Source organism: Furipterus horrens, unplaced genomic scaffold (genome assembly GCF_987537825.1).
Source record: "Furipterus horrens unplaced genomic scaffold, mFurHor1.1.pri manual_scaffold_11, whole genome shotgun sequence".
Lineage (NCBI taxonomy): Eukaryota > Metazoa > Chordata > Mammalia > Chiroptera > Furipteridae > Furipterus > Furipterus horrens.
Genome location: NW_028327181.1, coordinates 84,709,888 through 84,735,040, shown reverse-complemented (window position 1 = coordinate 84,735,040; position 25,153 = coordinate 84,709,888). Strand labels below are relative to the sequence as shown.

General features: G+C 38.4%; 1 protein-coding gene across 10 annotated transcripts in view; it reads left to right on the top strand.

Moving 5' to 3' along the window:
* BCAS3 (BCAS3 microtubule associated cell migration factor) overlaps window positions 1–25,153 on the top strand; it is a 489,419-nt gene that overhangs the window by 293,760 nt on the left and 170,506 nt on the right. The gene's annotated exons all lie outside the window — the stretch shown is intronic.

Genomic DNA, 25,153 nt, shown 5'->3' with positions numbered 1-25,153 from the left:
TTAGAGCACAGAGTAGATGTTCAGTGAATTTGCTTCTGAATGCTAAATACTGAGTTTGCATAATATTATACCAATTATATTTCAGGCGAGTGAAGCTCAAATTTTATAAATTATTTTTCTGCAAATAAAGTCAATGTTTTTGTTTATTCCAGAGAACAGTTTCCTGATTCTTTTCTTCTTTTTGCTTTTTGCCACTGTCCCAATTTTTTGGCCAATGGTATACTCCCATCTAATAGAAAGTCAGAGACAGAGTAAATTGAGGAATGTAGATATTCTTTTTTAAAAGTAGATTGATTTTTAGAAAAGCAGTAGTACATTTACACAATGGAATACTACTCAGCCATAAACAAAAAGAAGTCTTACCTTTTGCAGTGGCATGGATGGACCTGGAGAGCATCATGCTAAGTGAAATAAGTGAGTCAGAGAAAGACCAATACCATGTGATTTCTCTTACATGTGGAGTCTAATAAACAAAAACTAACAAACAAAATAGAAACAGACTCATAGATACAGAGAACAGACTGACAGCTTCCAGAAGGGAGGGACTTGGAGGGCTGGGTGAAAAAGATGAAGGGATTAAGCAAAGGAAAAAGAACCTCAAAGACTCGGACAACAGTATGGTGATTACCAGAGGGTAAGCGGGGTGGGGAGGTAGGAAAAGGTGAAGGGGGTTAAATGGTGATGGAAGGAGACCTGACCTGGGGTGGTGAACACACAATGCAATACACAGATGATGTATTACAGAATTGTACGCCTGAAACCTATATAATTATATTAACCAATGTCACCCCCAATAAATTCAATTTAAAAAAATCAGTGGATTGAGAGAGGGCCATAGTATTCTCAGGACTTAAATTCTTTAAAGACTTAATGACCAGCAAATTCATACAAGGCAATTGGACTCTCTCCCATCTCTTCTGAACCTTCTACGTGTGTCTAGATACCATAGATCCAATGCCTGGGAAGACTGGGAACATTCCAGATAACAGCTCATACTTGTTTTCTCATGCTATATATAGGAATCGAGCAAGCGTTTTATGATGAAATATCCCTATAAGTAACTACATCTTCCGGCGATGCAAAATCCTCAGGCACCTTAGGTGTCCTTTTTAAGTTTAAAATGCTGGCTACTTTACTTATGCTATCTTTTGGAAATGTTTGGCCCAGTATCCTTCATAAAATAATAAAAATCTGTGAAAGATTAAAATTTTATAATGGCTGGTCCTCAATAGCTAAAAAAACTCTTTAACAACACAGCCATTTTCTGCATGTTCTTGAGTTTTTACATTTGCTTTAATTAACCCTTTATTTTCTTGACTTCTCCATGTCAACTATTAGAGTTGTTTTGGAGTGGCTGAGGAAGCTAAAGGTTAAAGATAATTTCTTAGTAAGTTGATTTACATCAAAGAATAGCTTCATATAGATTAACGGAAATAATAACACCAGTAAGGTTTCCAGACCAAGATCATTACAGCCTTTTGAGTAGGTCCTCAGTGACAAATTGCTGTAAACCTGTTTGGCTCACCACCACGAGGTTTAAAACATAAAAAAGTATATATCAAAGAGCTTAAATTTTCTTTCTGTTTCCTTATCAGAAATATTCATTTAGACCATAACAACTGTTAGAACAAGATAACAACTCCAGGCCAGCTGTCAAATGTTTACCATTATCAAAACTCTCCCTGGAGGGAGATGCAACTTTGGCTCGCCTCACCGGCAGTAATTTAATTTTTCCTTCATTCTGACTCGGAAATGGCAGCATTTTTCAAAGCTTCCTCCCACTGATGGCTGAAATTTTCCTTGTGAAATGATTTCCACCAGTCTTGAATCTTTCTTGTTTCTGCCGTCTTCACCTTCGCTGATGGTTCTGCAACTCATCACCAGCTATGCAAACTGACAGTTCACATCCTGGGGCAGCAGCGGGGTCTGGCCTGCAGAAAGGAGCAGCCCGACCAAATTTACGCTCACAAGATCTCTTAATTCACAAAAGCATTTGCTCTAGTTCCTGTTCTCTGCTACAGGGGCTATGGAGAGGGAGTGGGGGTTGGGGCAGGACCATTGGGAGAATGTTCTGAAGAGAAGAGAGGCTCCCTTCACACTCTACTGAGTACACAGACTGTAGAGATGAAAAACAGACGGAGCGAGGCATTTCCAGCCATCTTGCTGATCTGTGCGGGAGTTCATTGAACTGTGCAGCGCAGCACCAGACCCTTGTGTTATTCAATGTTACTTTGTAAAACGGTTCTTAAATGTTCAGCACAAGTATCCCTCCCCCACCTTTTTTTTTTTTAACTTAAGTTGACAAAGAGTATAACATTTAAAAAGAAATTTAAAAAAAACCAATACTGCAATGAGAATGACCAGCAATCGCTTTGCTCCCTGGAGAGTTCTGTTTAATGTGAAAGTCCTCATAACAAGAGTGGACAGAGGAAGTTTTAGGTTTGATTTGAACTTCATGTACATGACATATTTCATTTTTTTTCTTCCATCACAAATTTCAGCTGAGGCCACTTGTTCACAGAAACTGCCAAATCTTCCCTGGCTGCTGTTAAGATACTCCTGGAATTTGAGGTTGCCTTTTATCTTCTCAGTAGAGACATATTTCTGTTCTTTTCTCTGCAGCCCCTCGACTGCTCTGCAGAGGACTCGTCTCCATGCACAGCCTACCTCAGACAGACAGCTGGTACATTGCCGTTCTGTAGCACAAGGTCACTTACGTACTTTGTGTACCAGTTTGGGTCAGTCTGAAAATTGCTTTCGAATACAGACTGTTTAAAATGACTGACCCTTAGGTGCATTTCTATCCCACTTTCTCCCCAGATGTCACAGACAACCTAATCAAATTGGTAGGTTTTTTTTTTTTTTTTTTTTTTATGGCTTTGAACATGGAATTATAATTAAAGTTAAAATAGTAGAATCCTGAGCTAGAGAAGCAGATTTGAATTCTAGGCTTTGCTCATCCACTATGCTCTTCAATTGCTTTCCCTGTAACCCTCACAATTACAGTAAAAAGGATGGGATTATGGGTGATAACACAATCAAGACCCTAATTTGGATCCCACTAATCCAGAATGCATGATTACACTGAATTGAAGTTGTTCTTTGAACTGTCTGTAGAGTTTATGAAAATTGGTATTTTAAATAATATTTCAGAGGAGAACATTGATTTACTAAAGAAAACAAAAACATTGCAAACACTTTTACTCATACAGTTAGTTGTATACAACATTCCTAATTATGGGTGTTTCTTATATCAAAGTCTAAGAAGCAGACTTCTGCCTGTCAAGTATTCTTCTTAAGTAAAACTCACCTGTTTCCTTGTTTTGAGACTGGCCAATTTCCTAATTGCCTGGGAGAGGTATTTTTTTTAAATCATCTTTCTCATAAATAAGTTATTTTTTAATTTATTGGGGTGACGTTGGTTAATAATACCGTATACATTTTAAGTGTAAAATTCTATAATACATCATCTGTATATTGCATTGTGTGCTCACCACTCATAGTCTGAGACTTCTTCCATCACCATATATTTGACCCCCTTAGCCCTCTTCTGCTCTTCCCCCCCCCCCATACTCCTTCCCCTCTGGTAACCACATACTGTTGTCTGTGTCTGTAAGTTTGTTTGTTTTGTTGGTTTGTTCCTTTCTGTTTTATATCCCACATGAGTGAAATCATATGGTTCTTGTCAAAGAGGTATTTTTATGTTCTCAACGATGCTTTGTGAGTACACACTTGAGGAGCTTATGTGCTGGTTGGGGATACACACACCAATACACGATAGTGGGTGCTCCAGAGAAGCATTACGAGGAGTAAGTGCTATAGGGATTTTAGATCGGTAGAGATATTTTGCAGGTTTCGAAAACATACACATATATATGTTGTTTTCTAAACCTTTCATACACACACGCACACACAGAAGTGTTTTTTTTAGCTATGTAGTCACTATTGAATATTTATTTTTAAAGATTTTATTTATTTATTTTTAGAGAGAAGGGAAGGGAGAGAGAGAGAGCATGAGAGAAACATCTCTTGGTTGCCTCCCGCACACCCCTCACTGGGACCCAGCCCACAACCCAGGTGTGTGTCCTGACTGGGAATCCAACCGGTTACCCTTTGGTTTGCAAGCTGGTGCTCAATCCACTGAGCCACACCAGCCAGGGCTCTTTTTGTTCTTCTTAATTATTATTTCCAGAGCTTGATATAGTCTCTGCTGCATAAAATGTTGATCCGGCTTATATGAAACCTCCTTCAACTGATTTTATTTGGTGAGGTGGTTTTTATAATACCTACCTTTTATTGCCCACTAGGTACCAAACATTTTGTGCCAAACAATTTTAAACTATTCATAGAGGGCTCAGAAACTCGGATGCTGTGCTGGCCATGTTTAAGTGGTGGGGCCATAGCAAATTAGCTGCATTTAACGTTGCTGTCCCTATTCCAGTCCATGTGGCCACTGTAGCAATGGGGGCTTGGCATTGCCAGAGTTTCTATTGAGTCAAGTGAGACAGGAAATTCATATTTTTATGGATATTTTCTGATTTTTAAAGCAGTACAAGCCAAATAAAAGTTGGTGGCTTTTATATTATATACTGAACCCCATTTTTTCCCTATAGGATAGGTACAATTCTTTGCACTTGCCCACTTTCAACAGAGCTAATAAGTAGCAAAAGTGGAATTCTACCCCGATCTTACTGCAAAAACTACGGTGATACTGTGCTCCCTCTCTTCTCCCCTAGACTCATGGGAGTGGTGCTGAGGACAGTATTGGCAGAAAAGTGCCCTTAACAAAATTATCACATCACGTAGGCCTACACTGTAGAGGTCATCTTTCGGAGAACAGTTATTTATGGCTTTGTGGGAGGGGTTAATTATAACATGAAGGTATTGATAGCTGTAAATATCAAAGAAAAGTGCTATTGCCTTTGCCACAGATTTATTATTTCAACCTCATGATACTTGTAGAAAAGCTTCACAAATACTCTTTAAGTTGCTTGTAGAGTTCTTCAAGTTTCACTAAGAGTGGCAAAAGTATTAGTGGCAATTTTACAAGGCCTGACCTTGCCAGAGAGAGGAGAAACCAGTAGTTCTCAGGATCTACTAAATATTTAATCACTTTTGGTAAAAGTCTAAATGAACTTTGTGGCCCGAAGGAGTTAACACACCTCCACAATCCCGCCTTCAGCTGGTAAGATCAGGCCCATTATTATTATTATTATTATTATTATTATTATTATTATTATTATTATATGCAGCTGTAAAAAGCTGGTTACATAGCATAAATTGAATTGAAATACTTAGGCCACAAGATTACTCAAGAAGAATTGTATTGCTTGTTCAGTCATATATTTTGATCTTTATTGCTAGTAGTTTATTCTCATGAGAGTTGGGGATTAGCCTTGCTTTTAAAGTAGAAAGTGCATCTATGGGGGTAAAAATATAAAATGAAAATAGATTTTTAATGGCAACTCTGGTTCTTAGCATTAATTTTACATGCATTTTTTTCATTCTGAACTTTTAAACAGTTTTGAGAAACATATGAGAGATTTGTGAACAGGGGCAAGAGAGGGTCAAATGTATCATATCCTGGGATTCCAGCAAATGTAGGATTTGTGGAAGAGCAGAGAAGCACATATGTGTGGGGAATGTGAATTAAAATAAAACCTCACTTTGTGGAGACTTGGAGGAGTGCACCACATCATGGCAAATGTCTGAGGCGTTTGTCTTCTTAATAAATTAACCAAATATTAAAATAAACATCAATTTTATCAGTTTGCATTTTTCCCCCTCTCTGGATGAAAGTGTTTCAGGAAAAATCATAAAAGAATCTATGGTAGCTCAGAGAGGTTAAACTCAACAGTTGTTTTCTTTGAAGTCCCTGGCCATGAGGTTAATTGCCAAAACTGCTTGTGGAAAAGGTGGTAACAATTTAACAAGACTGTACAACTGCAGAGCCTTAGATGAATATCAGGTGTTTGCACATGTTTTTTCCTAACAGGAAAGGGGGTGGGGAGGAGAGGAGGAACAGAATGAGAAACAGGGGAAGAGAGAGGCCTGAATAAAGTCCCAACTAAACAGCCAATAATTCTTTGTTTGCTTAGCCAATCATCCTGTAATTGGCCAGGAGGTTAATAGGAGTCTATTGATTGGTCAGGAGGAGTGCTTACTGTGGCTGTTTTTACAGTATGCTCCCAGACAGAAGGCTGCAATTACCGGAGCTCTCATTCCCACTCTTTAGGGCCATTGCTGCCCTGATTTATGAAACCTGATCAGGTTGCTGTTGGCAATTTATATTTTAAGTATTGCCTTCTGGGTCTTTGCTGCTTATGGGTTGGCGTGCTATTTCTCATCATTTATTGTGGTCATTTGAATAGGTAAGCTTATTTATGACTTATTGAAGTAGGAATACATTAAAAATAATAACCACCACCCACGTGGACTGAAAAGTGGGAACAGTCATACAAGATGTGTGATAGAGCCCTATTTGCTCTTAGAAATAGAAAGTCTGCTGCCAGTGTAGCATGTACAGTAGATCAAAAAATGAATTTAAGTGGTCCTTGATCAGCCTTCAACAGACCTGTTTCTCTCCTCTGCTCATTAATTCGAACTTACTGATTACACTTGAATTTCCCTTTGTATCACTTTTAATCATTAGGTTTGGTCACTGGTATTTCAGAGTTAAGGAAACTGAGGCCTGTGGAAATGCCTTGGACCATCCAGACTGCTTCTGGAGCTTGTGACAGGGCTCTTCTGTCTTAACCCATCCTGACCTGGTCCTGACCTTAGCTTTACTAATAAGGTACTTACCTCACTGTTTCATTTCTCACGTGCTAAACTCGACTATAAATCCTTCCATTACTCAAGAGCTTGGTCTTCCACCCTTGCTCAAACCCTTTTTTGTAGTTCGGAGTTCCCTGGGAGGCCCGCTGAAGGAGAGTAAATCTCTGCTGATGATAAGGCCCTGATCCACAGATTTCTGCGTAGCCACACCTAGCAACTGGCTTTCACCTGCTCTCCCAGCTCAACACTTAAGGCTCTCTGACCACAGCTAAGCTACTACTGCAATGGCTATGGCTTCTTCCTGTTTCTCCTATTTTTAAAATCTTACTGCTGCTACTTTAAAAAAAAGAAAAGCAACAACATGATTAAAGACTTTTGCAAATCCTCTATTGCTTCTAAAGACCACCGTCATTCAGCATCTGTATTTTGATGGACTGTTCTGTTCCAGACACTCTTTTCCAGCATGTGGTGGTGACGACTGTAGGCCACAGTGGTCCCTGCTATGGTGAACGTTCCCTAAGACCCACTGAACTTCCCGGCAGGAGTGTGGCAAGCACCAACCCCACAAAGTGACGGCACAAAAGGGCTAGGATCCTCTCTGTGCCCACAGAAAGAGGCATTATGACAAGAAGTGGTGGGGTTGTGATGGGTAGACCGAGTGGATTGTTTTGGTTTTTTTTGAGAAAGGCTAAATCTGTAAAGAAGGTGGTACTGAGGTTTGAAAGCAGAGAGCCCAGCCGCAGATCCCAGCGAATGCTGGCTGGGGAGAAACGGTGATCATTTTGAACTGGGAGAAGATGAGAGAGAACCAGGTGATCCAGTTCCAAGTTTCATGTTTCATTTTATGATGAAGAGTGTAAAATCTTGAGGTTATGTTTGAAAAAATAACCAAAAAAATCAAGTATCCCAGTTTTGTAGATGCCTGCTCATTGATTGTCCTTCTACAGAGAGACGTGCCCTCTAATTTGGTGGGTACATAAGATTGCCTCACCTGAGGCAAAGGATCTACAAATAGCCTGTAAGGGAACCACTTATTGAATGTTGGTGTTTGTGCTGTCTGGACATCTTAGGGGATCGTGCCTTTCCTTCTTTCTTCTATTGAAATTTTTCTTCTATCATGTTGTTGTAACTCACAATTTTTTGCATCCTCCTGAGCTCACTAGAGCTTGAAAGAACCCTAATAATTTTCTTCCCTCTCTGTCAAGTGTACATGGAATTCTCTTTCTCTTCCAGTTGCTTCTGCAAATTGCTTTTTCCTGCCCTCCCCCTCATTGCCTCACGTTTGGAAGTCTATTCTGATTGTGAATCCATCTTTTATGAGAGAGAGTCTTCTTGACTATTCTGGTTTCCGTATTGTTACCATAATGTTACCTTGTAGGAGAGTGTCAGTCTGACCTGTCAGTGTGGTAATTACGGTTCAAATAAAGCAAAATATTCATAGAATATTAGTAGCTACATCTCCTGTAGGGTAGTCTGCCACCAGGTCCACTGGACTTTGAGACTATCACTCCTTTCTCCCTGGTTCCTGTCTAGGCAAGATTACCCTTGCTGTTTTCTTGCTATGTTATTGTTTTTATTATGAATATCAGAGAGAAGCAGATGACTATGTGCCTCACCAACGCCCCCCAATATAATGTGACGTCTGCTATTTACTTAATTAAAAATTCATAAGAGAAAGTAGCTTGATACTTTTAGACACTGATATATTCTTTACTCTTTGCTTTTACCATAAGCCAAACATTTCAGAGCCCAGAGAAAGGTTCCCAAAATACATTCTCTGCACCAATGTATGTCCTTAGAATCCTTTAATTGACTTATTGTTTTTTTTGTTTTTGCTAAACTTCGCTATTTACATCATTATTAACTTTTATATCAGAACTCAACAGCATTTATAAGATTCTCTAGTAACACAGTGATGTCTGAACTTTTATCTTCCCATTTATGGGAAGAATCTGCTACTGTTTTCCAAAGGAATTAACAACCAACAACAACAACAAAATTTGAACAATCCATGTTCTGAAACTAGACAGTTTAAAAGGCTCATGGTTTTAGTTTCCTTACACTGTTGATAAGGGAATTATGAGAAAGGAGAATAATCAGACCACAGCCCATTGTTTAAGAGAAGGGAAGCAGAAGGGCTGAGCAAGTTAGGCATGGTGTTCATCCCCGAGGACCACTTTGTTCTCTTGAAGGACCTTTCCTTTAGGTATTTGTCCCACTGCCTGCCTTTAGTTTCGTTTCGTTTTATTTATTTATTTTTTGTTTGTTTGTTTTGAGCCTGCCATGCCCTTTGCTGGATGACAATGTATAAAAAGGGGAGGGACAGATGAAGGAAGGAAGGAAAGAAGGAGGGAGGGAAGGAAGGGAGGAGGGAGAGAAGGAAAGCAGGAGGAAGGGAGGGAAGGAAAGGAAATAAAAAACAAAATGTATGTAATAAAGCAGAAATGGTGAAATGAAAGTTGGAGCAAATAACGATATTTGGAGATAAAACTATTTATAAAACTTTGGGTGCTGACTCAGCCATGATACATTCCCCTTTTGGGAGAAGTCGGGGAGATTTTATTTTTTTTTTTTTGGCGAAATTCTGAGACTTGTTCTTAGTTCTGGGACAAAACTGCCACCACCAAGTTCAGTGTTTTTTTAAGTATATTTTATTGATTGTTATTACAGTTGTCCCAATTTTCCCTCTTTGCCCCCTCTGCCTGGTACCCTCCTTCCCTCCATCAGTCCCCCTCCTTAGTTCATGCCCATGGGTCGTGCATATAAGTTCTGTGGCTTCTCCCTTTCCTATACTATTCTTAACACCCCCCTGTCTATTTTGTACCTACCAATTATGTTTCTTAATCCCTGTGCCTCCCTCACCCCATTCTCCCACTTCCCCCTCCCTGCTGATAACCCTCCAAATGATCTCCACATCTATGATTTTGTTCCTGTTCTAGTTGTTTGCTTAGTTTGTTTTTGTTTTTTTTTTTATAGATTTAGTTGCTGATAGTTGTGAGTCTGTTGTCCTTTTACTGTTCATAGTTGTGATCTTTTTCTTAAATAACTCCCCTTAACATTTCATGTAATAAGGGCTTAGTGATGATGAACTCCTTTAGCTTTACCTTGTCTGGGAAGCACTTTATCTGCCCTTCCATTCTAAATGACAGCTTTGCTGGATAGAGTAATCTTGGTTGTGGGTTGCTTTTCATCACTTTGAACACTTCTTGCCTGTCCCTTCTTGCCTGAAAAATTTCTTTTGAGAAATCAGCTGATAGTCTTATGGGAATTCCTTTGTAGGTAACTCTCTGCTTTTCTCTTGCTGCTTTTAGGATTCTCTCTTTATCTTTAACCTTAGGCATTTTAATTATGATGTGTCTTGGTGTGGTTCTCTTTGGGTCCAAGTTGTTTGGAACTCTGTGCCTCCTGGACTTGTATGTCTATTTCTTTCACCAGATTCAGGAGGTTTTCTTTATTTTTTCAAAAAAGTTTTCAATTTCTTGCTCTTCCTCTTCTCCTTCTGGCACCCCTATGATTTGGATGTTGGCACATTTGGAGGTGTCCCAGAGTCTTTTTATACTGCCCTCGTTTTTTGAATTCTTGTTTCTTCTTTCTGTTCTGCTTAAATGTTTATTTCTTCTTCATGTTCCAAATCATTGATCTGAATTCCAGCTTTCTTCCCTTCACTGTTGGTTCCCTGTGTATTTTTCTTTATTTCACTTAACATATCTTTTTTTTCCCCCCTTTATGTTAAGCATCCTGAACCAGTGTTTTGAACTCTGCATCTGATAGGTTGTCTATCTCCATCTCATTTAGTTCTTTTTCTGGGGTTTTCTTCTGTTTTTTCATTCAAGCCATATTTCTTTGCCTCCTCAATTTGACAGCTTCCCTGTGTTTGTTTCTGTGTATGAGGTAGACTCCCTGTAACAGGCACCTATAAATTGTGTGTGGCTCTTTGTGGAGTGAGGGCTCAGAGAGGGGACAATGCTGCTTCCTGGCTTTTGGGGGTTTTCCCAGAACTCACCCCATTTCCAGTCATTTCACCCACTCCCCATATGCGACTGGTGCCCTTCCAGCTGTTGCCCTCGTGTTGAATCCCAGAGTGGGTGGGTTTGCATACATTTTAAGACTGTGCGGCCGTTTATGTGCAGTTTCCTGAAAATCAGCAGTTTCTTCTGCCTCCCAACCCTCACTGGTTTTTACAGCCACAAGTTATGGGGATTTATCTCCCTGGCACTGGAACCTTGGACTATGCAGTCTGGTCTGAGCCTGGGATCGCTCACTCCCAAGGTGACCCTCCTGACTTTTATCCACCACACGTGAATGTGGGACCACTCATGCCTGTTCCCTGTCACCGCCACCTCACTGCTGCCACACTGCATCTTCTCCACCCCACCTCCCCATCTTTGCCTTTCCTATGTGTCTGGATGAGTGTGGCTTCTTTAAATCCTTGGTTGTCAGACTTCTACACAGTTCAATTTTTCTGACAGATCTGGGTGTTATTTTGAAATTTAGTTGTAGTTCTTTTTGTGGTTGTGTGAGGAGGCAAAGCGTGTCTACCTATGCCTCCACCTTGATTGGAAATACTAATATTCTTGAGAAACTAAACTATGACTTGGGTTAATCACCGGAATATTAATTAATATAAAAGAATAAAATTTATTGTGAATAAAGGTATTTATACCAAGTATAATTTTATTTTTTTTAATCTAACTTTAAAATATTCTGTTGATTGAATGCTAAATGCAACTTTTTTTTGCTGCTGTCATTTTGTATGGTTTTTGGCTTGCAAAAGACAAAATAAATCATTTCAGAAATGTGTTCCTCTCTGCACTTTTCCTTGAAATTGCCTTTTGGGTTTGGAAAAGTGACTAATAAACATTGCAGATAATTTTGAATGAGACATTTCAGGTGATGTGGAAGGTTTGTGCATGGTCCACTTGTTTATGATGTTTTATGATGACCTCCACAAATTTGTTTTGCTACATAATGAGAAAAAAGTAAGAAGCTTACATGTGATAAAAAAAATGTTTCTCCATCTTAGAGCATGGATTAAAGAAAGTTTGACAGAGTAAAAAATTAATAAACATACAGTTTGATATGAATTTTGGCAAAAATTATCAGAGACAAATAATAGCAGGTCAACTAAATTGATGTATTTATAGGAATATTTGAACTGGGGCAATAAATATGTCCTTAGGGTTTGGTGGCATCATAAAGTATTTGTGCTTTATTCTGTGATTTATTGCTTTATCAACAGAGGTGAGCATTTGTGTTCAGAAATGGATAATTCACACTTAAATCTTGTGTTCTCTATTTAATCAAGCTTAAAGTACAGGATAAGTGTGGTGGTCCTCCCTCCCAACAAAAAAGCAACAGAAAAAGTATAATACTTAACTGGAATCTTAATTTAAATTTGCCACCCAAGGCTGAGTTTTTACATCTGTCTAGTGGCAAACACCTCTGGTATTTGTCAATAAGCAAAGAAAAATATTGGCTTTCAGATAACAGGCATTTGGTGAACTGGCGACAGTCAAGTAAGCGAGAATGTTCCAATGACTTCAGCCCTCTCTGGCTTCGCTCTGTCCGCCTGGCAGATCCCACATGGCATTATGGAAATCAGCAAATGAAAACCATATTGATCAGCACTGAGAACAAATGTAAAAAAGGTGGTCTTGAGGAGGAGCGGAGAGAAGAATGCTTGGCTGGTCAACCTGATAGGCCCTTGTTAAGGCCTTTTAATCATTTATTAACATAACCCTCCTTCTTCCCTTTCCACTCAGATTACCTCAGCCACAGAGCATCCTGCTCCATTTATCTTTTAATGTTTCCTTTATTTAATTTATTTTTAAGCTCTAAGTTATACTCTTATTTCAGAATTGAGTTTTACTTTTCATGGGATTGTTTTAAGTGACTTAAGTGACTTTTCCCAACAAGCTCACCAGGCATTCAAAGGCAGAAAGCATTTGCTGAGATTCACCTAATTTACTTGGTATGCACCACAACCAGAAGCAGAGAGACACAGACAGCCAGCCAGACACATTTGAAAAAAAAAAAAAAGGAGAGTAAATCTGAGTTGTTTCTATACCTAATTCCTGGTTAAGGTTTGGGTCAGTGTTTTCATGTTAATGGTCTTTTTTTCAGGGTTTGGGAGTTAGCCTAGTGTAATTACTTCAGGTCTAAAGCCAGAATCTCAGTCACCTCTCTTTCCTCTTCATTCTGTGACTTCAGTAGAAAGAAAGCTGGCGTTTTTCTTTTACCTTGTTACTTTGGGTGGAAATGAGAAATGGAAGTCTGTGGTTGTGGAGGGTTTTGTTTTCCTGGGGTGTTCTCACCTGAAATGCATCTTGAATGTTGTAGGTTTGCTGCCTCTCCTAAACCATACTCAAACCTAGGTTGGAACAGGCTTGCTTCTCTGCCCACCTCTTCCCGTCCAGCTTCTGCCTCCCCTCATGTGGCTGTGTCCCGGTTCATCATTTGGTAAGAAATTTCAAAGGTGTTTTTTCATAGGGAGCTGTGTCCTTCTGTGGTTGATAAGTAACCTGTGGATATGAGTCTTTGGAATATTAATTAGCATCTGATAATACTTGTTTCTGCCCTGCTTTGGGGCATAAATCCCACCTTAAAGAGATTCACACAAACAAAATAAACTTTGAGTATAGATATAAGTCCTGGCCCTGCAACTGGTGCATACAAACCAGCTCGATGATAGGCTTTTTCCTGAGTTATGTAGCTAATTGCAAGAACCGAATATTTGCTTTCCCCTCCTCCCTTTTCAAACTACCTTTAACACACACACACACAGCAAAACCCTCTTCAACACTGAAAAGTTGAGGTATCGCTTTCCTATAAATTTAACTTTGAACTCTGAAATATATATTCGTAAAAAAGCAAAAACTGTGGTTAATCTCTGGGTGCTCACACCATTGAACTTTCTTTTTGCTCAGGACTCCTTGTCTGTGGCGGCTTTGCCTGATTGTTTGTATCTTTACTTTCCTATGTTTTCTTTGCTTTCCTGTGCATTTGGGTATCAAATAAATCTACAACGTGTGGGTCTTAATTTATCTAACTAGAATCAATAAATTTATTTTATTTTGGTTGTCCCTTGAGACACCAGAGATACCTTCAATAATGTATTTGAAAAAAAAAATCCATGCATAAAACCTATTTTATGTTGTCTTCATCTTGCATACTCATTGATTTCTAAGTGCTGTTCCTCATAGACTCACGTTACTATCCCGCTTTGCTTTCTGGGCTCTGCATCAAACAGGGTAGGCGTGCTATCCATGCAAGACTTACTCTCCCTGTTTGTTGCAGAAGAACAGAACATTAAACAGTGAGTGGACTATACAGAAACGCTCTCCCTCTCCGGCTCTTTCTTTTCCTCCCTCCCTCCCTCTCTCCCTCCCTCCTTTCCTCTTTTTTCCACTCTTCCCTCTTCTCTTCCTCTCTTCCTCTCCCTCTCTCCCCATTCCCAATGGGAGTGTTGTTTATAGAGCATTATAATTTATAACTGAAGAGAGTGGATTTAATTTCAGCGGAGAGGCTCGCCAGCAGGGCGCCAGCCTGCAATCATATGAATCAGCAAGCTGCAAACTCTATTGAATGGAAAGTATTATCGCTGGCCACAAACGGACACTGTTTCTCCTAAACAACTCCCTTGGTGCAGGAAGACCTTGTCTTCATTCATCTATTTTACATATCTACTTCTGTTTTAATTCTGCCATTTCCTAAAAGTGTTTTCTCTTTTGATTGCAACTTTTCTCTAACTACCTTATTTCCTGACCCAACATTGGAAACTGCTATTGTATACTTCTGGCTGATTTGATATTTCTTCTGTCTCCCTCCTTACCATGTATAACTTTAGTTTTTCCTTCCCTTCTCCTTCCTGCATACACGTCTTTTTTTTTTTTTTTTAATGGGAGCTGTTAAACATGCAAACAAGACTGTGATGAACCATTAGCATTAATATTGTAAAATGCTAGTCAATTTCAATCACCTAAACTTGTATTTAATCGTGGAGATTTTGTTTATACTCAGATATTTTTTTCTACATCCAAGGAAAGATTTATTCTCTTGTACTTCAAACATCTGGGAGGTGATTTCTTCTTTACACAACCCATCAAATCTCTTGTAACGTTAATACCTGTACCTTTATGCCAACTTTTTCAGTCATTTTTTTTTAGAAAAAGTGCTAGAATACTTGCATGACTTTTTGTGGCTGGTGTTTGTTTTAATCCAACGTTGTCTGCTTTCCTGTAGTTAAGCTAATTCTCTGAGTCATTTTAAAAATCAACTTAGACCTACAAGACAGGTACCATTTTCAAAAATATTTTCCTGAATTCATGTAGCTATTATAAATGTTGGTAATTTTGGTAGTGGAACTTTAAAATTAGAGAGATTGCATTACGATTTCATTAAATATCAGACTATCTTCATCCAGACTTGAATAATTTTAACACATTACATCTTAACAATGAAAAATCCAAGTTGCACAAATAGCTGGTTGACTGATGCTGATATTTACTTAAAGGGAGAAAGTGATAGTACATGAGGTAGTGAGGAAGCTCCAGTAAAGGAATTCTATTTAGACATCCATGGAAAAGCCAGACTAGCCTGACTGCATTTGTTTACAATAAAGGTCTTATATGCTTAAAAGATACCAACAAGTAGAAAAGTTAACAAATAACAAAAATGCTAAAAGCTCAAAATTTGATATGAAATTCATGTTGTATTGTCAAATATGTATTTTTGTGCTGTAGACATAAGGGGAGATTATTTATATATTAGTTTGCATAGTTTCTTGAAACAATTTAGCACCAACAAATCAAAATATATGTAACCATAATTTTTTTCATTTAAAGCACAAACTTAAGAATCCATATGTATTCATAAATTTTCTCCTTTAAAGCCTGAGAATAGAGTTATAGTCTTCACTGTCTCAGCTAGGAATATATTTTTGCCTTTGATTACTCAATAAGAATTACACATAGGAACAGAAAATCAATACGTTTACTTCTGCTTATTTTCCAAATTGAATGTTTCTGTGGTTTAGTATCAAAGAAGGTATACCCAGTGTCAGCCTAGAGAGGTTTCATTTGGTTTAGTTTTTAGTTTTAAATTCCTGCTGGCGGTAGTTGTTACCTTTAACAACAATTAACTATCAACAAAGATAAAATTTCTTATCACTTCGTTTTTATTCCAAGAAGGAGTATGTGAAATGAGGGGGAAAATTGTGATGTGATTGCAGGTGAACATACATATATATATAAATCCTTTTATTCCTGACTTAAAACAAGCGGGTAAACCGACACATGATGTGCAGATCTTTGTTGAATTAAGATTAGAGAGAGCACAGGCAGCTCTGGAATGAACACCTTTACAAAGGAATCTTGTGCATTTTTAGCATCCTTGAGGGGGAGGGAGACCGGGACTGCAGCGCACACCTCTGAGCGAGGTTGGGACGACTCTACAATACTGAAAGGCTCTAGGCTTCATTCGTTCCTTTTCAGAGACAAGCAAAGGGAGGGCTTTTGTCTCTTCACTTCAGTTCTGTGGGCTTAGTTATTGTATTCCATTTCTCCTGTTTTGACCTAAAAGATGTCCCCCTTTCTACCTGTAATGCAATGGAAGGTTCAAGACAAGCATGGCTTATTTGTGCCTTATTCTGATTAATTCCTACTTTAAAAAAATCTACTACAAGAACTCTCAGAACCAATGTAGAACAGATAAATTCTCTTTGCCATATATTATAAGCAAAGGATTAGTTTCTTTAATTAGGACCCATAGTTAAATTAATTCCTTTGAAAATTTTCTACAATTGAAGTAAAAGAAAAATGTGTTAGATATCTATGATTCAAGTAAAAAGATATATTGAAAGTAGAATCATCCATGAATACATTTGTCCAAAATTTTTCTATTCTCCAAGATTCAAAAATATAAATAAAGTGCCAGGAAGTACAGTTCACTAAAAAGTTGATTTTTATAGTCTGAAGCAGGCTTGTTCTTTATTCGTGTGTTTTTTTTTTTGCACAATTCTTGCTCATTAGAGTGACCTGACTTCTTAACACGTTATTTGATTCCTTGATCAGAAAAACTTTATTAAAGAGTGGATTTTTAAAATGTTACTCGGTGACCTTGTAGAAGTCCCTACCCTGGTCGTGTAGGGAATATTCTGCATTTATGTAATTGCCATTGGCTTCCTTGACTGTTCATATCTAGAGTTTCCAAGTGTTGTTTTAATAAAACGCGTTCAGGCATCGGGGCCGACAGCTGTGCTTCCCCTCCCTCTAACTCTGCTTCTGGGCCGTGCGCTTGGCGGGCTTAGCAAAGCTTAGAAGTCAGCTGCGTCTGTGTGAGCCAGCTCTGCTTTGGCTGCGAGCAGTTGATATACCATTTGTTTTCTTTTCTAAATATCCCCGAAGTTTTACTTTCCATTTATTAGGATTTAAAAAAAAGAAATCATGGCTTTGGGCTAAACGTTTACCATTTCTTCTAAAGTCTGTACCTCCAAAAAAAAATTTTTTTTTTTTTAAGAGAAAAAGGTCATGGCCTTATTACTGATTTTCATGGATAACACTGTGGTTGCTTCAGTTAAAATTGTGACCCTAGTGGGGGGATGGGGAGAGGCCCTGCTGGTGGCTGCTTTCCTCACTTTTTGGAGCTTTGATGTGTTCCTGCAACTGATATAATGCGCAGGGGCTCAGGGAGAGGCAGCTGGCTGGCAGCGACAGATTAAAATATTTCTGACCCACAAAAGTAACCAAATGCCCATATTTCTTCATTTAACATAATTAATACCTTGTATTTCCACTGACTTTGATAAAGTGGCCTTCCCTCCTCCCACCCCATCCCCCTCCCCCCTGTCAACTTTGGGAAGACTGCAAGAGATCTATAGTTAAAATACTCTGCAGATGATGAAGGATAGCATGTCTTAAGAAAGCTAACATCAAAAGTCTCAATTAGGTTGCTGCCTAGCAGGAAGCTTATAACCACATTAAAATAGAGAAGTTATTTCATTTTTAGTATACTGTATTTCAGCAGCAAGGGTTGCAATCTAAGAGCAAAATGAAACATTTTGGTTTGGCTGTCAAGTAAATCCACGTTTTGTTATAAATGTGCAATTACAGGAAATATATGAAAAGAAAAGTGTTAAACATTTCTTATCAAATATTGTCAGAGAAGGATTTGGTGCACTTGGAATTTAGAAAAAGCCTGGGATGGATTTGGGTCATGTCACAGGGTCTGCTTGTTGCATTTAATTTGAAGCAGTTGTCCCTATTTCGTTCTCACAGAGCACAGTGTTTTCCAGTTAAGAGACAGAGACAGTGGCCCCAAACATGCCTCTCGGTTTGGGCCATATTTGATTGGTCATGTGATTACATCCCCATCTTTTTTTCTTTCACTTTGCACCTCAGCGTACACATTTCTAAGAGAAAAGACAGACGATGTCTTTATTTGAAACAATCTAAGTAACGGCTGAGCAGGCCATCTGGAAAGGTGATGTCAGCTGAGGGCAAGGGTGGCTGCTGCTGAGGGTAGTCAGCCCCTCCCCCAGCACACACGCCAGCCTCCGCAAATCCAGTTTCATGATGCCTGAGTCACTGTCTGGTTGGTTGAACTCATTCTCCTCAGTTGATATTTCACTAGTAGCTTGTTCTGGAAAAGTATCAGTACTGCCTACCTGGTCCTTTACAAGCAGGCTGGACAGAGATGGGTAGCCCTGATCTGCTGTGATGGACAGAATTCGATTACATCACTCTCACAGCGCACGTTTGGTGCTATGACCGAATTGGATTCCTTCCACTAAGAAACCCACAATTTGTGCTTCATAGGCAGATGAATGTAGAGCTGAGTTACACTTACAGTCTCATTGAAGATTTGGTTGATAGAATATCAAGTTTGGTCTGAATGTGGATGGTTTTACTACCCCAGACGATATATGTATATCCTGGTCCTGTGCTATTTTTTTAAAGTAAAAATTGAAGGTGTCTCATTGTAAAATATCCCAGGTAAGTAAACAGACTGTACTGGTGTGGGGCCACTGTTCACAGAGTGTGTGTGGGTCCCACACGAGGGGGAAGCCCCAGAAAGATTCAGATTCCTGTGAGACAGGGCAGGTGGGGACTCACTTCATGGTGGGCCCTCAGTGGGGCGGCACAAGTGCTCCTGACAGCTGGCCTTCTTTTTAGTCCCCACAAGTAGAAGTGCCATGTGCATTTGCCTCCACAGAAAGGAGTTTTCTCATATTGTGTGGCTACAGACAAAGGACAGGCACACACTGCATCGTGTTCAGCGATGTCCTGACGGCGTTCCCTCTGCCTCTCCCACGCTGCGGTCTGCTGTGCAGCGGCAGGTTCCCGCTGGTCCCAGCCATGGACCTTATGGGTATGGTTCACTGATTTTTTTGGACTCTGCATTTATTTTAGCAGACGTCTCTGATAGCTTTTTGCAGTTTTCAGCTTTTTATTGTTGAAAGCAAAAATAATAAGTAAACCAGTTCAGAGATCTATTTCTCTTTCTGAACCTGATTCCATGTCATGGTGTACTCCTTGGGGAGAGCTCTGTCTCTAGCCAAGGCTGCTTACGGACCCTGAGAAACAACAGGGTATTGCTTACATTCTTAGCATCCCTGCCTTTTCTTACTGACACATTCAATAGGAGCAACATGGTGTTTCTCCTTAAAAATGATATACATACGTATCTCGTTCAAGTTTTATACATAGTCTTACTTTGTAAATGATCAAGGCAACATTATATTCACATTCATTCTACAAATTTTGATTGAACACCATTACATTGTTCAATATAATAGTGAATATCCAGAATGCATTTACCAGAATAGATGCTGTTCCCAGTCTGTGAGTGAAACACTGCAGCACACATGATAAATATTGAATAAGACAAATCTTCTACATAAAAATTTAGGGGATCAGCTCTTCTCAACTATCAGGAGATGGAATAGTTTCTTTTATAATAATACTTGACCAACATTCTTTAGATCTGAAGGAATAGATATAACATGTTATTCCAATGTAGAGCTACCTAGATGATTCTTAGTTTAAATTAAAGGTTTCATTTCAGAGTCCTTTCTGGAATATAGGTTAAGAATATTTCATTTTGATAACATTTCATTTATCTAAGACTCAAAGAAACAAATAAAACTAAAATAAACTGGAGATTTAATTGATGGAACCGTATTGTTAGGCATTAAAATTAAGGATAAGGACGTGAGGTTTTTTTAATCGTTGGAGACACCAATATTGGTAGGTTTATAAAACCCTTAATAGAGGCAATAAAAGTACCATGGAATCATGGGAACAGTGATTCTGAACTGTCTTCTAAATCATCAAAGAAATTTCAGATTATGCTCCAGATAGTTTTTGTATTAAGCATGAGTCATTATTTTTTAGTTCCTTACATCTTTGTATCAACCTGTGATAGATATGTTACTTCTTCATTAATAAGAATGTTCTGTTAATCCCAACATGTTATGTCCTGTTTGGACCACTTGAGAATGCTGAGCCATGTACACCTTACCGTGGACATTCAGATTGAAAGGTGATGGTCCCTTATTGGTTCTCCACAGAGGTGTCTGTCCAAGAATCAGAGTGCTGAGCCTGGAGAGTGCTGGCTGTGAAGGCTTCCACCCATTGGATTCTAAGTCCTCTCAATGTACTTTCCTCTCCTAGTTCCTTCAGTTATCTGATATGCTCCAAAGGAAGCTCTGTTAGGGCCCTGGGTGCTTAAATTAGAGACTTCTCTCCCAGAGGAAGCCCTGGTAGCCAAAGGAGTTAGAACAAACACTTCAGAACTCAGATGCTCTCCAGAAAATAACTCAGCCTTACTGCCCACCATTTTTCTCTTGGCCACACCTACTTCTGGAGGCATGTATGTGATTTTTAAAGAAATTAGTCTAATTTATAGAGAACTCTTCACTTACATTGCCTCAATCTTTAAAAGAACTCAGGCAATAGTTATTTTATATTCTATAAATGAATATATTGAGGCTTAGAGATGTTAAGTAATTTCAGGACAGTGAGTAAGTGTTAGAGCTGACAGTTAAACCGAGGTTCTGTAAATCCCAATACTGTCTTTCTGCTGTGGGACACCGCCTTGTTCTTTGTGATGGTAATGACCATAGCTAAAGTAGGTAATTGCTACTTTGGCTTCTCAATGAACAAAGGAAACTGAGTCTCTTGATAAGTTTCCCCCTATTATTGCTAGTTTAGGAGATGCCCCTGTTCAGTTCCTTTTCATCCTTGCAACACAAAACACGCTTCCCATGAGCTCTTTATGGCAGGTTATCAGCAAGCTTGGATTCTCTCATAGCATATTTTGTCTAATAAAGAAGCTTATATAACTGATAGCTTCTTCAGTCTTCCCTCCCAACAACTTCAAGTTAAAAGGCAATTAGTGATAGGGCCTTAAAATGCTAAGTTACAGCCCTCTGAGCATTTTTTTATTTTGTGAAATAGGTAGAGATTTATTGAATCCTTGCTGTGTTCTTCGCTATGTGGGAGATGAGAAAGCTTTGTTCCTTTCTCAATTCAAGGAGCTTTAGTTGGGAAAGATGAGGCATGAACGCATTTGAAGTACTTACAAGATGAAGAAATACCACAAGGCCTTATATTACCAATTGCAAAATTAATGGTACAGAAAGTAAGTGCTTTGTATTCGGGGAAGGGTGAATCATAGTCTTTGAATCATAACATCTATGGAGTCCTTATCTAGTCCTACCGCCTTAATAGACGGTAAAACTCAGCAAAGTAATATACAGGCTTAAATTTCTAGAGCAAAACATTGCCATATCTAGACTTCAGATTCAGATCTTCTCATTGCTTGTCTCTTGCCTAAACTACACTCTCTCCCAGACCTGTGAGCACTTAGATTTTTGAGAGAGAAATGAGATCTTGCCATCTGTATTTTTAAAAATGTTTATTGATTTTAGAGAGAAAGGAAGGAAGAAGGAGTGAGAGAGAAACATCAATGTGAGAGAGAATTATTGATTGGCTCCCTCCCATACACACCCCAACCAGGAATGGAACCCACAACCTAGGTATGTGCCCTGATTGGGAATCGAACCCCCAACTTTTTGGTGTATGGGACGATGCTCCAACCAACTGACTCATACCGGCAAGGGTGTCATCAGTATTTTTAAGCTTTCCTAAGCAATGTCTGCACTCTGGGAGATCTTGATGACTCCTAGGATCAATCTGTTTATACCGATCATGTGGATATGTGTCTTGTCCCTTGAGCCTTTTCTAGTTCTCCCTTTCGTTTGACATCATTTTGTGTATAAAAAATATTAAAGGCAATCAAATAACGTTTATTTTGAAGAGTGACTTTGAATTGTTAACGACTACATGGAGATTAGGTCCTAATTTTCTCACCTTATTCAAATGTTTATCTCTAATTTTTCTCCTGCCACAGTCTGGAATTCCAATATGTCGTTCCTCAGTAATTTAATTAGGCCACAAGTTTGAGGCTTAATGATGGATCAAAAAATGTATGATATGCTTGAGAGATCAAGACTGCAAATTTATTACTGCTGTAGCAAAGGCTAGCAAATGTGGGAGAGGGAGCAGGTACTGCCCTGTGCTACAAGATCTGAGTCAACGATCAAGGTCAGCCTCAGTTCATTAACTTCTTCTGAGGGCATATAGTCATTGTAAATAGAACTTCTCATACCTTATATTCTAATTACAATATAGGGTGGTTTTAGAATAACTTGTTTTCTTCAGTTAATGTCCTAACGTAATATATATGATGTTGAAAGATCTAGAGTAGTGTAAGCTGATTTCTGGTCATTTTGCCTAGTTTCCTAGTGCCCATCTGGATATGTGTGGATACAGATGTTGTCATCCGCAGGGATATTAGGCTGGGGGTGGGGGGGCTGGGGCTGTTCTTAACCTAATCATCTAAAACCGTCATCTGTTTTTAGGGAGCAATATACAGGAATTCCCATTGTGCTCTATTAAAAATTGTGATGTATTCCATTTTAATTCTTAAGACCTTACAATCAAGAAGTATATTTTGGCAACAATTGTAATACCTGTTTCAGTCCTATGTTTAGATAGTATACATTTTTTTGCCCATAAATTTCTAATCCGCCTACTTTTAGATGACTCTTAAAGTATTTTTCTTGAAGCAAAATGGTAAATCACTTTAAACTTAACAATTTTTATGAAATCTAGTATGAGATACACCTTATGTGCCTAGTCCTTTGCACAAAAGTTTAACAACTTAATTTGGAGTTTTGCACAAGGATAACCTAACTGTTCTATGAGACAGCAGTCTTTTAAGGATTCCTCAGTGTAGTTTAGAGTCTCTCAATACAGACCTTCATAAATAAATACAAAATCAGAAAAGTTAATATGCTCTTTCATTTGTTACACAGATATTAGGGACCATTTGAGAAGCAAATAGTTGTGTTGGTGATAACATGATGAATTGAAGTTTTTTTAAAGGATATTTGTGGATATTGGACAATTTTTTACTAATCCCATTTATTTTATTCCTTTTAATTTCTATAAGTTGATTTAATGAAGTTGAAATAATTAACGTTCACTTTCTAAGCATTAATTGGGTGGTACTCCATACATAGAATTTTACAAATAATACCTTCTGTGAATGCAGGCACCAGACTTGCCATTCCACCCAAAACAAATGCTCTGGTCAATTATATGATACAATATTTTCAAGTTATTGGGTATCAGGCAAGTAAGGACAGTGATCCCTGAGAGATGGGAAGCAAACAAAGTGAGTCTTACAATTGTCCTGGACCACTGACAGTACATATTGTAGGGAAGGGGAACCCAGATGGAGCACAGCAGTCTTTCTGAGTGGAATAGGTTCTGGGCGTTTGGGGAGGCTAAGGGGCCTAGCAGTCACAGGACAGAGTACCATAGAAGAGAGAGGTGCACAGATAGAGAGCCCTAGAGTTTTGCAGAGAGTATCCTACAAGCCTTCAGCTCAGTATCAACCAGCAAATGAAAAACTACCCAAAGTCCAGGAAACAGTCACCAAAAATATTAGCGGGAACAATCATTGGAACTCAGTGGAACCCAGGGCTGGAAATAGTTCCTGTTCCTACCAGCCAAAGTGAAAAATCTTATAACTTATAGGCAAATGGAGAGAACACTCAGAAGTGTTTTGCTTCTACAGTGGGGCAAAACTTCTCCTAGACTCTGCTGCCTAACAAACTCTACCAAAGCCAGACCCAAGGCACATCATAATCAAATTGCTTAAAGCCAGTGACAAAGAGAAAATTGTTGTAAGTTTTTTTCACTATACACAAAGTCTTATAATAGTCCCTAAATGTAGATTTGTAAGTTACAAAATATGTGACATTAACTCTAAAGCAACCACCAATGTAACAAGTAGTTATATAGCTAATAAGCCAAAAAAAATTAAATGAAATAGAATGATAATAATAATGTTTAATTAATCCAAAAGGAATTGGAAAGAAAAAAGGGAACAAAAACCATATGGATAAATCAAAAAATATACCAAGATGGTAGATTGAAATCCAACCATATAAAAAATGATATTAAATGTAAGTGGCCTAAACACACAGTTATAAAACAGGAATTATCAGGTTTGATTAAAAAAAAAAAAAAGGGGGGGGGATTCAGTTATGTACTTGCTTACAAGAAACTCACTTAAATACGAAGACACAAATAGGATAAAAGCAAAGGGATGGAACTGGCAATATACTTTTTTACCACTAATTTTAAAAAAGCGGTAATGGTTATATTAAGAGACAGAATAGACTTCAGCAGAACGAATATTATAGAATAAGGGGTTACTCGTAATGTTAAGGGTGTTTTCATGCAGAGAACCTATCAAATCTAAATATTTATATACCTGATTATACAGCTTCAAAACATAAGAAATGAAAAATGAACTACAAGCAGAATTAGGCACACACACAGTATTGTTGAAGCTTCAATGTCGCTCTCTCAGTAACTTATAGAATAGGCAAAGAATCATCAAATATATAGAAGACTTGAATAACACTAATAACCAAATATAATTGACATGCAATATATATACAAATATATATAATCCTCTCATCACCTGCAAAACCATCTTCATTTCAAATACACACAAAATATTTATTATGATAATCCATATTCAGGGTCATAAAGCAAGCCTCAATAAATTTAAGGGATTTAACTCATACAAAATGTGTCCTCTGACCACAGTACAATGAAATTAGAAATCAATAACCACAAGGTATTTGGGGACATGCCCAAATATGTATTCGGAAACATTTCTAAATAAATCATGAATGTAAGAAGAAATAAAATAAAATTTATTTTGAACTGAATGAACATTAAGATACAACATATCAGAATTTGTGGGATGCAGCTCCTCCCAGGCCAGTGTTCAC